Source organism: Belonocnema kinseyi, chromosome 1 (genome assembly GCF_010883055.1).
Source record: "Belonocnema kinseyi isolate 2016_QV_RU_SX_M_011 chromosome 1, B_treatae_v1, whole genome shotgun sequence".
NCBI lineage: Eukaryota > Metazoa > Arthropoda > Insecta > Hymenoptera > Cynipidae > Belonocnema > Belonocnema kinseyi.
In genome coordinates, this window is record NC_046657.1 from 69,856,292 (window position 1) to 69,875,387 (window position 19,096).

Genomic DNA, 19,096 nt, shown 5'->3' on the forward strand with positions numbered 1-19,096 from the left:
TAATAGATAAATTTTTTATATATTTAGAAAATAAAAATCAATAAAGAAACATAACTGAAATAGGGTCTAAGCGTTGTTTGCATTTGATATTTTGTTTTTAATTACTTTTGCTTGACATAATAATAATATTGAATCGAGAATGTGACCAAAATACTAATTATAACTTATATGTATTAATACTGGACCTGATGTTCTTTTCTTTTGAACTGATCATTTGCGACTTGTTATATGACAGTAAAAACAGAGTGAAAAGATATTTACCAAAGAATTGAAAATATCAAACACTGATATAAAATGTTTACACTATCAAAAACTGATTCCTAATACATTTTTTTGTTTGGTGCACGAATTTCGTGCATTTACCTTTTTTTGTATCTTTCATCATTTGGTCGCAAAATGTAATCTTTCATTTTTCATTATCTTCTGTGCACTTTTTGTTTCTCGGGTTCAGGAGGTCTTGAGATGCGGACATTTGGAAAAAATAGGGAGGTGGAGGGGGGGGGCAAAGCAAATCTTTTACAAATCCAATACCCTCCCTGATGAGAAACAAAACAAAAAATAAAATAAATCATCTATTGCTTCTTGCACAAACCAGTTCACCCTCCGACGGGAATCCTCATAGTTAACGTAATCCTGGCCCTTCTTCTTCCGACAGATAACATACGCCTGACCATACTTCTGTAGAGAAACCTTCTGTTGGTAAAAGGTCCAGATATCCTGCTATCAGGCGTATGGTTAGCAGGCCTCCTTCCACTAAAATACTTGGATATTCCCTTCGAGAACTTGAATATATACGGCTCATTCCCTACACAAACCAGAGCCTTAGGTACGAATTACGAATTTACATTTTTCCATCTGATATGCAAATTAGTTGGAGACCAGATTGAACCAATATTACTCCCGTCGAACCCGAAGAACATATTGTATTATCAACATCCGATGGTGACGTTTATGCAATATTAACGAATAGCGGGAGTTTATTTGGAATATATAGGGCACAAAGACGTTATCCAAGAATAAAAATAAACATGATTAGCGGCATAGTTAATTACTTGACTTCAGATGATATTAGAGATTGTCTAGTGGGCAGAAATCGCAGAAAAATCGCAGAAAAAAGAAATCGGCAGAAAAATTGGGAAAATTTTCCCAACCAATTTTCTTAAAGCTTTGTCAAATTATGATTCGCTACAGTTCAAGTATAATTCCAATGGAAAGCGTACTCCTAGTTCTTCTTTGTCTGTCAGAGAACATTTATCTAACCAGACTTCTCCTGACGAGCCTCTTCCTAATGCCAGGTCCAGCCCTCCTCCAGACACACCTCCTTCTCAGGAAGTACTTGGATATCCACTTGCAAAACTCGGATATATTCGGCTCATTCCACAGAAAAATCCGAACCGGCAATTCGAATTTCAAAGATACGTCTTTCCTGCTACTAGAGGAATTGCCTTAATGCTAAAACCTGGTAAATATATGCCAGTGCCAACCCGAGAACGTATTGTATTATCAACATCGAGTGGTGACGTATTTGCAATACTGGAGTATACTGAGATTCTCGGTGGAACATATAAGTTAAATAGAGAAAATAAATTTAGGTACTCGAGAATCAGGATAAACATGATAAGCGGGGAAATTGTCTATATGAATGAAGTTGAAATGAACGAATGTCATTCAGGCAAAACTTATCCAATCTTCCCACATTGATTAAATAAAGTTGTTTCATATGAGGATTCTCTGCAGAATATGTATCATTAGTTTAATGGAAAAAAGATACACTAAAATATAGTATTCTTTGTGATCTGTAGCTGGAAGAAAGTTAAAACAAAATATTTAAATGCCAAGTTATCATGGGTATCAAACCGCTAACAGAAGTTTAACGATTTTTAAGGCTGCAAAATATAAGTTATAATGAATTGAGAGCAATTCAAAAACAAACACAAATTTTTCAAACAAGAACGAAAGATCAAACCAAAATTTTTGATTCCATTTTCCGCTCAAAAACATACTTTGATTATTTTTAATATAGATATTTCGATTACTTATCATTTTCAGCGTCGAAAGGGGAATTGAAAGACCCTTTTTAACTTTCGGAGATATTAATAATAATAAGCTGTGGGAATGATTTTTGAAATTTTATTGTGTGAAATGTTATGTTTATGCAAATAATGAACAAATGGTAATTCTTTTATTATTCGTCTATCAATTGGTAAACACCTTTCCTATTGTAATAACTTTTTGGATTTTTGAAGTAATATTTAGACGATAAAGTTAATTGATTTTATCGGAAATCTGTCTTTCAAGTGCGTTACAAAGATATCCTTGATTTTCTTTCCATTTCAGAAATTTGAAATGATTTTTTATAATTCGAAGATTTTAAGAGATTTGAAAAATTTTAAATAAAGTTTAAATGATTTTATCAAATTTTAAATAATTATTTCAGAATTCTTCCGGGGAATTTTAGGAATTTGACAACATTTTATCAGATTTCATAAGTACTTTGGATCGGATAATCCATTATATAAAAAATATATAATCCAACAGAAGAAAGAAGGACTTTTTTAAGAGGCATGTATTTATAATCTTATACTGTGTTGAGAACCTCAAGTAATGGTTTAACTGAATGGTAAATGGATTTCGATATCCAATGTAGCAATCTGTTGTGCACGTCTTGACCTACAATTCACATATGCGATTTTTTACGAAGACTGATAAAAAGCGCACGGAGTCGCTCTACACTTGTTTACTAGTTGCGCGTGCATCAGACTTGCACACAGGTGTATTCCTGCTGTTTTAAAATACGTGTTAGCAATGTCGGATCGTTTACGGATTGTCTCTATTGTATAGACAGCACACATTCATAATTCTGAGTCAATATTTAATAATGTCAACGCTCCTTCATTAATTTTAAAACTCATTGCAGACAATACTTTATTTGTTCATCTTAAAGTAAAAATATGGCGAAGTTAACAAAGAGGGAGATTCTTGATCTCTTATCATAAAGCAAAAAAAATATCATGAAGACATTAAATGTAGATAAATGTAATTTACCTGATGAGTATCTACTTCGCTTGAATCTGGTTATCTCAAGTCTTAGGGGGAAATTGGACGCAACATTTTAAGCAGTCAGCAGGAAAAGAAGATATGCTTGTGAAAGGACTTTTCAGGTTATTATATTCTGAATTAAAAATTCCTGATTTAGAATTGGAAGTAGAAAACGAAGAAACGAACCTGCAAAGTACATCAAATTTTGGTCGTCTGTCACTTTCATTCCACTAAAATTCTGAGCGATCAGAAAGACGTGATATTACTGCAATCAGTGCTTAAAATGAAAACGACCCTGAAAGGTTGTTATTCACTTAATATCATGCATCTAAATCGCCAAAGGAAAACGGTTTGACTGCAGTATTGAAAAAAATGATCAAAGATCCAACTAGACCGGAAAAGTGAAAGGAAATATGTAGGAACAAAAGCCCTTTATTGTGAAGCTGACTACAGAGGAAGGTTAAGCTTTTCTATTAGAGCAGAAACTGAGTAAATCTATATGCACATAGCTATGAGAGTTGAAGTTCACTCGAGCTGATATTTTTTCTCCACATACACACGTTGAAAATGCGAAAGTTTTACGTAGACCTCCAAAAGATGACATAATAGTCACAGAAACATCAGCTAAGGTCTCACTTCAAGCTTTGCTTAATCATACCATGAAAACGATTTTTGAAATGCAAAAATAGGTAATTATCCAGGGTATCCATAATTCAAGTAATACAGATGCTAACGCAATTTTAGTCTGATCCTAGTGGTTTTATGGTAGTGTAGGCCACTCATCTTATAAAGAATCGCTCAAAAGACAAATCTGCAATAATCAGTAATAAAACTATATTTGAAACTATGTTAATACTTTTAAGATTAACAACTACTAATAATATTGTACTTTGAAATATTAGAACCTGAGAATTACTACAATTTTGCCGCTCTGTAGAGATTCATTTCGCTAAAGAATCAGAAAAACTCATTCTGCATCAGAAGAAGATATTCGATGTTCAAATACAAGACATAAAGTCTGTTGATATACAGGGTTTGTCCGGAAAGTAATAGGACTGATTTTCTTCCGCCGCGACTGTACTTCGGAGCGTGCGCGCATCGACTGGATTTGGTAGAGGGCGTTCCTAGCTAACGAACGAGCGGCTGGTCAGTTGTCTTCGAGCACTTGGAGAGTCAATGCAGGCATTTTCACGCGACGTGTTCCTGCGAGTGGTGCAAGCCGAAAATGCAGCGTTCGTTAGAGCAGAAGTACGCGATTAAATTCTGTATGAAACTCGGTAAATCTACGACAGAGACGTTTGATATGATCAAGCAGGCTTACCCAGATGTTGCTTTAGCAAGAAGTGGTGTGTTTCGGTGGCACCAGGCCTTTTTGGAGGGCATCCAAACGCTTCCGCAGCCGCCCTACAGCCCAGATGTGGCCCCCTAGACTTTTTTTTGTTTCCTCCCCTGAAAAGGCCGATGAAAGTCAAGCATTTTGAGACGACAGAGGGGATCCAAGCAGCATGCACCGCGGCTCTCAAGACTATTCCGGAGAATGGCTTCCGTGGCGCCTTCAATGCTTGGAAATCGTGCTGGCAGCGCTGCATCGACGCACAACGAGCCTACTTTGAAAGTTTTTAAAGAATTGTAACAATTGGCTCATTAAAATTTTTTAAATCGACTCAGTCCTATTACTTTCCGGACAAACCCTGTATCAATAGAAAACGTCAAAATATGTATACACTTTATATTGTATATTACATTAATTGACGGTAAGATGTTGCATTTCGTGAATGGGACTCGATCAATTCAAGCGTGCCCCATATATGACGCATAGCCACCACTGTTTAATAACCTCTCAAATAAGTAAAAATGACTATTGGTACCTAATCCTGAGTCGTTTTAAATCGGAATATCTCCTTAATACGCTTGGATACCATTTTTTGAATGCTGTCTTCATATTTCATACAGAGTGTCTGTTAAAAAATGGCAGATGAGAAGCGCGCAGGACAAAGAAATGTTTTAAAAACTGTAAAGTATGGTGCAATGCAAAATGTAGACGAAGTTTTGTATTAGAGTAGATTTGCCCAAAGCTGCTGGTGGTGGCAACACTTATGACGGTAATATCGCTCGAAGAGCATTCAAGGAACCGGACGCTTTGGCTCACCGTTTTAGATTGAATAATGAACTTCTCCGTAACTTTAAAACAATACTGGTCGCTCTATCTTGCGTGTTACCAATAAATGTGAATCTCTTCAATAAATTATGCTATTCTACTCGTTAAGTCCATGCTCAAGTTTATTCTTTTTACAAAGTGCCATTTTCGGTCTAATAAATACTCACCTATGGTTCCAAAATTATGAACTACAGTATATTTCTGATTGGAATTCTTTGCGAAGTAGCATCAACAGCTAGTAACAAAACATACAAAAATTTCAGGCTTAAGGGTAAATGGTAGTTTGTGACGCAATCAAAATTTTACCATGTAATGTTAAATTTGTCCGCCTTTTTTTTTTAAACTAAATAAGTTAGTATATCGAAATTTGAGTAGAACGAAGAAAATATATGAGCCGACATCGGTTGAGCCCCTTAGAGTAATTATTTTTTAAGGAAAAGCAGTACTTTTAAGTTTTCCGTGACTGCCTTGTAGCAGACGAAGCAACGGAAAAGTTTGAAGTTGGAAAAAGCCCCTAGCGTCGCCACCTTCCTTTTGCGAAAAAGTCGCAACTTGTTAGTTATTTCAACTCAGATCGACAGGTTTGAATACTCAGTCGGTGACACGGCTTCATAAAAAATCAATTATTAATCGTTAAAAAATATTCAATTGGAATACTTGAAAATTTTAACCAAGAAGACAATTTTGTAAACAAGGCGATTAACTTTCAAAGAAAAACCTTATGTTATACAAAAAAAGATTTTTTTTTTAAATACCTGAATTTTAAACGAAACAGTTGAATTTTCAATTAAAAGAGGCAATTTTTCAGCCAAATTGTCGAAAATTGAAAATAAGTATTACTATTCTACAAAAAAAGATTGTTAAAAAATACATTAATTTTTCAACCAAACACTTCAATTTTGAACTAAAAAATATCTTTTAACAACAAAAGAAATAGATAAATTTTCAGTTGGAGAAATTAATTGGCAACCAAACTGATAAATTTTCAACTAAAATGATGAATCTTAAACTAAAATAATTAAATTTTAAATAAAAAAAATTAGTTTGAAACTAAAACAATGAATCTTCAAATTAAATATTTAAACCTTAAAGGAATTCGACGAATTTTGAAATTAAAAAGATAATTTTTCAACCAAAACTTAATAATTACATTCACAGTCAAAAACAATAAAAAAAAAAGATTTTTTAACCAAACAATTGAATTTTTTACTAAAATTATAGAGTGTTCAACCGAAATAGTATTTTCTTTTTCAATCATAAAAAAATTTATTTTCTACAAAAAAGAAACAATTTTTCAATAATTAAAATTTCAAGTTTCAAGTATTCCAGTTAAATATTTTGTAATAATTAATTCTTTAGGTAAATAATTTTTCAATGAAGCTGTGTTATTGACTGAGTATTCACAGCTGTCGATCTGAGTTGATCTATCTAACAAGTTGCGATTTTTTCACAAAAGGAAGGTGGCGGCGCGGCGCTAGGGGCTTCTTCCATCTCCAAACTTTTCCGTCGCTTCGTCTGCTGCAAGGCAGTCACGGAAAGCTTAAAAGTACTGCTTTTCCTTTAAAAATAATTATTTCAAGGGATCCAACCGATGTCGGCTCATATATTTTCTTCTCTCTTCCAAACTTTTGATATACTAACTTATTTAGTTTAGGAAAAAAAGGCGGACAAAATTAATATTACAAGGTAAAATTTTTATTGCGTCACAGAATACCATTTACTCTTAATCATAGCAGAAAGCAATGCCGGGCTGCTACTATGGAAGACATGTTTGATACATTATTAGATACTTCGGACCCAGTAATGATTTTGAAAATATATAATACGTATTTCATCTTTATAATTTGATATGAATAAATAATGTTTTTATTTTAATAAAAAATTCAGTCAGCGACCTTGAAATTAAACCTTAACAAAAATCACGTATAGAATACTTGACCGTAATATTAAATCCACCATTTTGTTGTCATTTAAAATTTTGAGTACAGATTAGCAATCAGCAACCTCGAAAACCCTTTTTATGCAAATTTTGAAAAGAATAAACAATTTATTTAGCATATTCTTCCGCAATATTGGATACACCATTTTGTATTTTGAATTTTTGATGCCGGATTCGTAATCAATGATTTCGAAAGATCCTTTGTACTAATTTTGAAAATGATTTCAAATTTATTTAGCAAACTTGTCTGCCGCATTGGGTCTACCATATTGTTTTTAAAATCTTAGACATCGGCTCCGTAATCATAGATCCCAAAATCCCCCGATTAGGAAACTTTGGCCCGTTTTATAAACATTTCATACTCTCAGCCAACTTTTCGGGATTCCATCCTTCTGTGCAACTGTTTAATAATCAGATACCCATGCAGAAATCTCGGGCTGGCCCCGATTTGGGCCAGACCAGTCCCGATCGGGAATCCTGGTCGGGGCCAGTCCGCGGATGGAACACACGCCCAGATCGGGGCCACGTCGGGACACCCGATCGGTGCCCCATCGATGCTCGATCGGTACAAGATGAGTCTCATTATAATCCATTCATGAATTTCACAAATGGAAATTTAATATAAGTAAACTCGAAAGTATCGAATGGTCCTCTCCTTTCGAGCGCCACCTTAATATTTTAAATTTACTATCAAGTTATTTTAAGTTAAAATTAAAGTACTACAGGCACGAAAAGAAAAGGTTTCAGAATACAAAATTTAATTATACTTTTGAAGAACGTAAAATTATTGTGGATGGTATCAGTTTCGAGAAAAAGTTTTGTTTTTTATGGAAAAAATGGATGATAACCAGAAATATTTTAAATAAGAATTTTCTGTCAATTATTGTAGATACCTTTTTCGCCAAGAAATTGCGCTATCATTTATTAGATTTCGACCTAATGGACGTTTTTATAAGTTGAAATGTCATTGTTTATAATGAAAAAGAAAAAAAACTTTGTTTATCATTTTAAACTTCGCGCAAAACCAATTAGATGCCGAATGCGACGCATACGCAGCTGAGTAACTGGCTCTTGCTGGAATGATGTGGAAATTTGTCCTTAATGTATTTTTGTAATAAATTTATTATTAATACATAATCAAAGTTTCAATAACATAATCGATTGTATCACATATTTTACAGGTTTCGAGGTTTACTGACAGGTGTTTGTAGTATGTATACAAATTTCACTGCATTACTAAAAAAAAATCAAGCAGCACTAGTTCAGTGAGCGCATGGAGATGGCGTTTCAGTAGGAAATCGGTTTGGCATGGTCGGGCCTAGGTATGGGCCACAGAGTTCGACTGATCAGGGCCAGATCGGGAAATCCAATCGGGGCCAGATCGGTATTACGTTTGAAATCGGGCAATTTCTACACGGGTAAGAGTAATGTGAGTCGCACGAACAACTTCGATTTCTTTCAATTATAAATTACATATGATTTTTCTTCGGAACGATTTTCAAGACATATATTTTTTTTTTAATTTCCAACTTAAAAAAACTATGTAATTTAAAAGTGGCGATTATCTTCCGCTCCTTTCTGTGTTTTAAAAAAATACGAAAAATAATGAATTGCCAATGCTGTTTGTAAATTTCCCTGCTTTAAGCTCCATAAATACCATAAAAATAAAAAATATCAAATAAAAAGAACTCAGATAACGTTGTAGATAAGATTCATTTTTAATAATCACAGGAAAAAATACAACGTTATTTAAAAACGTTTGTTTGCATTTTTATTGAATAATTAGAGACGAACATGTGCCAGTTTTGGTTAAAAAGTTATACCAGTTTTCAAGGTTAAATTAAAAAGTGATGTGAACATTATTTCCGGGGAAAATTGACCATTTCAAATTTTAATATGAGAAATGAGACAGCATGCATTACTGAGTTGTATTATTTTTGATATTTTCTGCATATTTTTCGTGTTCTTTAATTCTAACCCCTAACTGTCTCTAATATTGTCCAATGTATATAGCTTTGCAATATAAATATGGTATTCTCTTAATGATATTTAACAAATAAAATTTGTCAATTAAATCTTTAACATTTAAAAAGAGAATTTTATCAAAAGTGTTTTCAATGGAAAAAACAATTTGAATGGTGCTTTCGCGAGATCTGTGAATTGTTTATTTATATTTTGTACTTCACTAATAGTTTTATTACGTTCACCTATATTCAATTTTGAAAAGTCTATAAGATACCATTTTTTACTAAGATATTTTTTAAAATGTTTAAATTTTCATTATGAAATATTGTATCGGACAATTTTATCGTTCTATTGACTAGACCGAAAATGACACCAATGCCCCTGGCCATATAGGTTTTTTATACAAATTGGTTATAATTTTATTATTTTCTATTGCGAGTTTTATATCTAGAAAATTGATTTTGTTTTCTTTTGCCAATTCAACAGTGAATTTTAATTTTTCATTCGCTAAATTAAATTTTTGAAGAATATCATCTACTTTAATTTTTGAAAAGCAAATTAGTATCTCTTTGACGTTTCTGTAGTAAAAAATAATTTGATAGTCTAAAGTTGTTTATATTTCTTTTTCAAAAATTTCCTTTACAATATTAGCCGATCAAGCAGAGATTGCAGATCTCACTGGTAGTCCAAAAGTCGGTTTATAAAGAGAATGATTGAATTTGCAATAAAAAATATTAAAATAATAACCTGAAAACTGCATATACATTTTTTAAATTAAAAATGTATGTTGTTTTAGTTCTTTCAATTTTTTATTCATGTATTAGAATTAGTTTCTAACATATATTTGAGTATTTTGAAAAAATATCAAGTGATAAAATTGTGTAGTCATCACGTATGTCATCAGGTAATTTGCAAAAGAAAATAAAATCAATTTTCTAGATATAAACTCGAAATAGAAAATAATCAAATTATAGCCAATTAGTATAAAAAATTGTCAGATACAAACCCATGCAGAAATCGCCCGATTTCAAACTTAATACCGATCTGGCCCCGATCAGATTTCCCGATCTGGCCCTGAGCGGTAGAACTCTGTGGCCCATACCTGGGCCCAACGGATTTCCTACTGAAACGCCATCTCATGATTGTTTCAGGTAAAATTAGTATATTTACCATTAGATGAGACAAATATTATTATATGATGAAATTTATCAAGTTCTTTTGTGCAGTACGCACAAAATTGTAATGTTTTTAGATTATGAAAATAAACTATATGATACAATCGATTCTGTTATTGAAACTTTGATTTTTTATTGATAATAAATTCATTAGAGACATACATCAAGGACAAATGTTCATAACATGAATTTCAGAATCAAGTAGTACAATCAAAATGCCAAATTTGTAGAGATTCCAACAAGAGCTAGTTACGCGACTGCGCATGCGTCGCACTCGGCATCTAATTGGTTTCGCGCGAAGTTTAAAATGCTAAGCAAAGTTATTTTTCTTTTTTATTATAAAAAATTACATTTCTACTTATAAAAGTGTCTATTAGGTCGAAATTAATAATTAACCATAAAAATTAATTAAATGCATATTCTGTAAATAATATTATAAATAACCAGAAATATTTAATTCAAAAATTTTAATTTTTGTTTAAAAGTTGTTTGGTCTATATTTCTTCTTAACAGACTTGAAAAAATAAAACGATAGAATAAATGATACCCCAATTTTTCGGCGAAAATATTATCTACAATCACCTTCTCGAATTTCTTAAGAAGTAATGCAATTGACAGAAAATGGAACCTCTTTACAGTAAAATATTAATAAATCGTAAATCATCGGTTATTTCCCGCTGATTTTCTTTGGAAAGATTCGAGAATGTCAAGCTGTTGGGAATCTTTTTGTGCAAAAAGTTTTTCTAATTTGTTAAGAAGTTTCATAGACAACATTTTTTTCAAGAAATTAAAATTGTTCATTAAAATATTTCCGGTTATCATCCATTTTTTTCATAAAAAAGTAACCTTTTCTTCGAAACTGAAACCATCTACAATAATCTTACGTTTCTCAAAAGTATTTTTAAATGTTGTTGTCTGAAACCTCTTCTTTTTGTGCATGTCGTAGTTTAATTTTAAATTAAAATCACTTAATTGAAAATTCGAAATATTAAGGTGGCCTTCGAAAGGAGAGGACCATCCGATAGTTTCGAGTTTACTTCTATTAAACCTCCATTCGTGAAATTCACGAATGAATTATATTCAGACTGATTGTGTACCGATCGGGCACCGATCGGGTGCTCCGACCTGGCCCCGATCTGGGCGTGTTTTTGATTCGCGATCTGGCCCCTACCAGGATTTGCGATCTGGCCCCGACTAGGATTCCCGATCGGGACTCAATCTGGACTGGTCTGGCCTTATTCGCGGCCAGATCGAAATTTCCGCACGGGAGATTTCATAATGAAAATCTAAACATGGCAAAAAATACTTTATAAAAAAATGGGTATCCAAAAGTGAAAAATACAAATAAAAAAATACAGATATTGAAAATTTAAACTAAATTATTGAAATGCGATAAATCAATGGTTTTGACCAAGCTCTATTTACAATTTGCAATGGAAAGAGTAACTTTTGAATGATTTTTTTCCGTACAAAACACTTTTAATAAAATTCTTTTTTTTTAATGTTAAAGATTTAATTGAAAAATTTCATAAACTAAATCCAGTATAGTTCTAACAAATAATGCTCTTTCATAATCTCAAAGTTTCATTTCAATATAAAAGATATCCAAATTTTAAATATCGAACAAGATGATAAAAAAATATTAACTTTAGGAATGATTCACATAAAAAGGGAAATAAGTGCTGTAAATTATAAAACTCATATCTAAAATTTAGGCATCATACACCATAATCTCACTTCTCATATTAAAATTTAAGACGACCCGTTTTTCCGGGCAATAATGATCACATGACTTCTTAAGTTAACTTTAAAAACTGTTAAAACATTTTAAATAAGAAGTGACACATTCCTGTCTCTGATTAATTTTAAAAAATGTAATCAAACATTTAAAAATAATCAAGTATTTTTTTTCTAGCGTCAACGATCTTTTCTTTAAGAACAACGATTTAAAAAGGACACAGATCTGTGTTGAAACGCGTGATCATCTAACATTATCAGAAAACGAAGGCTTTTATTGATTTTAGCCACTAACTAAATATTTTTTTATGTAAATTATGTTCATATTAAAAAACTTCGTTGATTTTAGAGAGGAATCTCCGTTTCGTAGTCTTTAACACTCCTGCAAGGCTTTGGTTCGTCGCCGTGTCGTAAACCGAATGAAAACCCAATCGTCTCACTCGCCTTTATGTTAGAAGCTTCAGATATTCCGCTGGATCTTCGGCAGAATTGATCGCTAGTGCGCTCGGGTCAAGAGGATATGGTGGGGTTTCAAATACCGCAGGTTTGAGAACGAGACATGTGAATCGAATCGAGGTTTGCAATCTTTACAAAAAGGCGCGAGAATATTGACAAAAATCCATGGAGGTGTGGCGGCTCGTATGGTCAATGTGAGTCACTTTTTCTACCTGTAATCCACTGTGAATCGCACGCTTCAATACCACATCACAAACCGGACAGAGAAAACAACACAAATAACAGAGGAAAATCAGGGGGCAGCAGGAAGAGGGGTTAAAATTCAAGGGATCCAGTGAGCACAAAGTTTGGCGACGTCTTTACGACATCGTTACGACATATTTACGACAACTTTACGACATCCTGTGTCCATGTCTTTAAGGTGTCTTTACGATATCGTAAATAAGTCGTATGATCTGACGATGTCTTTACGATATCGCAAATACACCGAAACGACATGGACGTAGGATATCGTAAAGATGTCATCAAGATGTCGTAACAATGTCGTAAAGACGTCGCCAAATTTAATGCCCACTGGGGAGTGAGGAAATTGTGGATGAAATGTGTGTTTCGTTTTACTGAACTCGCGATCCACAGTGTAATCCGGAATGACAAGGTGTTAACGATTCTTTATCCTTTCTTTCATCAGAGGCCTGGACTGCCCGATATTTGAGCTAAATTTTCTTGGGTAGTTTGGGCCGAGATCTTCTCTGCTTAGGTAATGCTTAGGCTAGAACTTTATTTTGATCCTCGTCAAAAACTCCCATATTGACTGCGATGCCTGAAGATTTAAAAAAAAAAAAAACATGTTTAAGAATATTTTCTTAAATTAAGCGCCACGATCATGAGATCGAGTAGCGTGGAATAACAAGTGCGCAGTTAGCTTGATTATGATCCTAAAATGTACACTTCCGACTTCTTGTATTAGGTATACAAATAAATAATAGATCATCTTAAATAAATAAAAAACCGCTGCGGAAAACAAGATTTTATAATATTATCAATCTGAATTATGAGCATGGGTGCGGGCGACAACCCCCATGACATTCATGTATATTTTAAGTTGCGCCGTAATATATTCAATAATATTTAATAATATTCAAAAAAGAATTCGACTCTACAGCAGTGGCAAATTTATAAAATCCCACAGGATCAAATTAGAAACCTATAGGGCACACTGAACGCTATGCAGTCAAAGCATCTTCCACTACAAAGTATGTTAAAAGGGCCCAGACCTTAGAATATTATTTCAGATTTAAAACTGATGAAACCTAGTAGTACGTAAAAGGCTTTATAAATTGATTTTATTCGTAGGTAAGAGAATTTATTACAATTATCTCTATCAATTGTTGTTTAGACATTTTTATAAATATTCGAAAAAAATGAATAAAATAATTCCATTAAGAAAAAACTTGCACATTTTTAATATATTCTGTAATTATAATTTCAAATCCTTGGCCTTCTTGATTCCTTTTTAGTGTATTTCCGTGATAAAAACTCCCACAATTTCTCAAAAACATGTACTTTCGAGTTTAATTCCTGTGGCTTGACGATGTTTTTCGTAATCCAGTTTTGACACTGAGAAGCGTTCATGTGTCTACACAAATTACAAAGGAATTATCTCGGATAAAATAACTATTTAAATCCACAAGACATTAAGAGGACTTGTTTCAGCTTTCAGGTATGTAAAAAAGATTGAAATTTAGAAAAATGTAATAACTCTGCAAATAGGAAATTCCGCCAGCCCAAGTAAATAAGATGCATATCTATTGTTCTCAAATTAATCATTCTTTTCCAGAATGACAATAAGTGTCTTGTGCGTTTTAGCGACCTCATATCCTAGAATTTATTATTATTAACTCACTCTGACCTACGTACATGTATATGTTTCAACAGTATGATTCATTGCGAACATAGTATTGGAATGACAAAATTAATGGAATTCACGCAGATCGCTGAATTCAGCGAATGCATGGAATTAAAGGAATATGAGAAATTTACGCAATTCATGAAATTAATTATTTTACAAAATTCCCGGAATTAATAGAATTCTCAGAATATAAGGAATTCACTGTATTCAAGGCATTTACGGAATTGAAGGAATACATGAAAAACCCGAAATTGATAGAATTCATGTAATACACGAAATTGATGAAGTTCGCAAAATTTAACGAATTCAAGGAATTCACTGAATCAGAGAATTTATCGAAATTCAAGGAATTCATCGTGTAGATTCAATGTTGTCTCGATAACTTACAAGTCGCGCGTTCGCTAAACGAATCACGCCAGAACACGAAAAATGAACTACCGTGACTCTTATAACCCCTATAAGTCAAGATGAAGGTCATTTAAGGGTCAACTTTGTTGATTTGAGAGATATCATCTTTTGGAGCTCAGATTCTGTAAGAGCGGAGAATTTCACATCGGGATATTTTTTACCCAAGGGTCCCTGTGACCTCTAGAGATCACATGAAAGTCAAAAACAATCTTTAGAACTACTGAACTTAATAGCTTGTCATGGTTTGCTCATAGCGAGGTAACGATCCTTACAAACTACGTTTTCGTGTATGCTGATCACGAATGCATAGTCCTTATTACCCCTATACGTCAGCATCATGTTTATTTAAAGGTCAACTTCGTTAATTTGAAAGATAGAATTTTTGACCTTAGATTCTAAAAAAGCGGGAAATTCTAGGTTCGGATATATTGATCAATAAATATTGAAGAAATCTTGATCTTGGACCAATGGGCCCCAGATACCTCTAGAGGTCATTTGAAGGTCAAAAACATTCTTTAGAATATGAAGGTGAAAACGATCATTCAAAATTCCCAGAAAGGTATCTCGTTATGGTATTTGTATACAGAATAAATTAAATTCGCATTTAGACTCACATCCAGTCGCAGAAACTGCTGCAAGTCTGGTACAATTCTCCTGCAATCACGCGTGGAGTAAGTTATGACACCGATACATGGGCATTTTTTTACTTTCACCCACACCTGTAAGTAACTTTGACAGCTCTTACAATTCGGAAAAACCGTCTTTATAAAGTCGAACTTATCCGACTCGTCTGCTTTACTATCCGTCAGCTAAGTTCACTGCAGAAATGGAAGCTTGTGGCTTGCAATTTTAAAGACGGTCATAAAGAAATTTGTGCGGACAAAAGACAGTTTACTCCCTACAAATTTAGCTGAAATAAGATTTACCTTTAATTTTTTCTGTGAAGTCTCTAGGTGAAGGCGTGAATCTGCCATGACATGCACAAGAAAAAGTAGCTGTACGATGCAGGGATTCGAAACCGCAGCATCAGCGATTGGTCAGAGTGAGAAAGCCGAGCCGCAATCGTCGTGAACATGCGACCTCAGCTATACATTGGAGGGTAACTTAGCCTCTGTAGAGTCTACACCTATAAAAATAGAAATGACGTCGCTCAATACGCGTGTTGACAATTTTTGTATTTTTTTGTGGGAAATACGTCATCAGTATTGAAAGAAAATTATTTACAGATTTATTGAAAAAAGCAGAAATTTCTTCAGTCTAGATACTAGTGGAATGGTCAATTTTTGGACTCCAAAAACTGTATGCGTAAAATGTAGATTGCAACTTTACTAACACAAAAAAAAACAAGATTTTCCTCTCCAATGATTTGGCGAAATTCGACAGATCATAACACGGATTGCTATTTCTGCTCAAATAATACATTTAGTTACAACCGTGAAAACATCTCTTATATCTTATGCATATGTTCAGTCTGTGATTCTTCCTGTCCTCATCACCATTGACCATGATATGAGAGAAATTGAGATGTCGACTAATGGATATTCTTCTATTATAGATCCGGAAAATATTGAAATGCAAGTTGTAGATTGAAGAGACGAACATAATAATCACGGTTTTATAGATAAATCAGAAGAAATGGATGTTCAACATACGAATTCTAATGCGATTACTTAAGATCAACTGAGTAACTTGTTTCGAGACACAGGACTATCGAAAGAACTTTCCGAGCTAGTAGCCTCTAAATTAAAGGAAAAAGGGGTTCTAGCTCCTAAAATACATATATCCTTCTACCGAAATCGGGATTGCTCGTTTAGAAATTTTTTTCGAATGAATTGAGTTTGATATATTATACCAAGGTTGAAAGTCTGATAAATTAATGTAAGTGCGTTAAGTATGAATTTAGTCGGTAGCGACAGTTTATATATGCCTCGAAAAGCAGTTAAAAAGCTGTTTTTCTCTATAATGGTAAAATATACGTTTCTATACCAGTCGGTCATTCTGTCGTGTTAAAAGTAGAATATTATCATCTCCTTTTACTGCTCCAGAAATTGAATTATGATTTTACGGCTGGCAGTTGAATGGGACAGTCGATACAGAAAGCAACATTATGTGAAAAATACTGGCCACCTAGACAAAATTCAACATCAGGTACTATAAATATTATATAGGAAAGTCTTATCCCTGTACGTAAAGTCATCCTTCCATCTCTACATTAGCGAGGAACAGGGTGAAATATATCACTAAGACTTCAAAGATGTCGAAAGAAGATACCAAGGTTATTGAGACATAAGTAGGTTGGCGGACTATTGCTGGTTTGCCAAGATGGATACCACTACTTCCCATTAAAGAAAATATCTTAAAATTTAAATTTTCTCGCTCTTTCATAATCTGTGCTCAAATAGATGATATCTCTCAAATTAACAAAGTTGACCTTCAAATGACCTTGATCCAGACGTATAGGGGCCATAGTGGATACGTCTTCGTAATCACCGCAACCGAAAACGTATTTTATAAGGATCATTACCTCGATATGAGCAAGCCATGACAATCTACTGGGATCCGAAGTTCTAAAGAATGTTTTTGACCTTCATGTAACCTCTACAGATAACTGACATCCGTGAGTAAAAACATATCCTAACTTCAAATTTCCCGCATTTTCAGAATAATTTATTTTGCGTTCCTGTGTTATCTATGAAGGAACTTCTCGACAATAAGAACATCGTTATCTCACATGAATTTGGTATAACGGCTCCTTATGTATATATTTGTACTCTGATAATACAATGGAATATTTCTGCGATACAGTTGTTAACTAAATTATTCACTGTAGCATTAATCAGTGTTTTATTCACTTTGGAAAAATGAGGATGGTATATATTTTCATTCTCACTTCGTTGGTCATCTTCAACTCTATTGGTGAATATAATAATATAATATATCTATAATACTTATTATATATGCATGCGTGAACACGGCTACTTCTTAGGCCTGTAAAACGAACTTCAAGTCTCCGTTTCCAGGTTCTAATCGCAGATTAGCTGTTTTTGTATTTGCACTATAAAAACCAGAGATTTATTTTTTTACGGTGTAATTTCTTTCGCGTACTATTTTTCAATAGGACAACCTCATTCTACTATTTTAAATGCAAAACAAACAATTCTGGATAAGCACCAGTGGTCTCATTTTAGTAGCAGTTGAGCCCACGTCAAAAATTATGACGTCATAGATATACGTGGCCATTTAACAGTACCTACGAAATTGAAAATTAACACTCAAAGTCGAATTCCTAAGACTCGCACTAATAAAATTCACTCGCTAATAATGTCCCTCTTCTTCTCCTTGGTACCTAATACACTATTGGGCTTACCATACTCCCACATGAAAAAAATTCCACTGAAAGCGTTTAACGGACCCCTATATGGAAATTCTATAAACAATTTTACAAACTAATTTATAACTAAGTTTTACTTTCCGTGATGGGCAATGCTCTCGAAAATCACGCTCCGGACGTAATACCCTTGCACCAGTTATGCGGCCATTTGCTTTGAAAAAATTATGCTACCCACGTCAAGACTTTACACCAAGTGTGAGTTCCTCGATGACACATGATTAAGATAATACACAAAGTGCAAAAAATTCATATACTTTAAAGAATTCTGGTTTTTTGCAGTATTTTTGGTTTCATGTGAAGGAAATGTGTTTTTTTTCTATCATCTGGAACAATTATTCAACCTTGCTAATGACCTTACTGTGCTGTTAAAACCAGAATTTCCCGAAGAAGATGTGAGTTTCAACCTGAAGCATTTTTTCAATCTCACGTCTTCGTGGCTTTCAAAGATTCAGCGCAGATTGGCAGTTCACGGTTAGGTGCTTTGGTTCAATCTGGTACCATCTAGGAGCCCATCTTAAGGAATTTAATGTAGTGCAAAAGACAGGCTTTCATAAGGAAAACTTGTTTTTTTTTTACTTCCGGAGAGAGCAGCTGTTTACTGGAAGTCAGACTTAGTTCAAAATTAGTTTGTAGACATTTCTTTTGGATTTGCTCATTCATTTTCAATGTGTAATCACAAGATGGATTATCTACATAGAATTTCCGCAGAACACTTTCCACGGAATTTTTCCGAGGGTAAAATTATTAAATTTTTTTCTAAGCTAAGTTAATTTTTAATAACAAATATTGAATTTTTAATCAATTAGTTAAATTTTGAACCTTGGAGCTCTATACACTTGGTCAATCGCTTTTCAAGTTTTTTTAATCCTTCAGAAAAGTGCGTTTTCGGAAGTTCCTCAAAATAAGCACTTACAGAGGC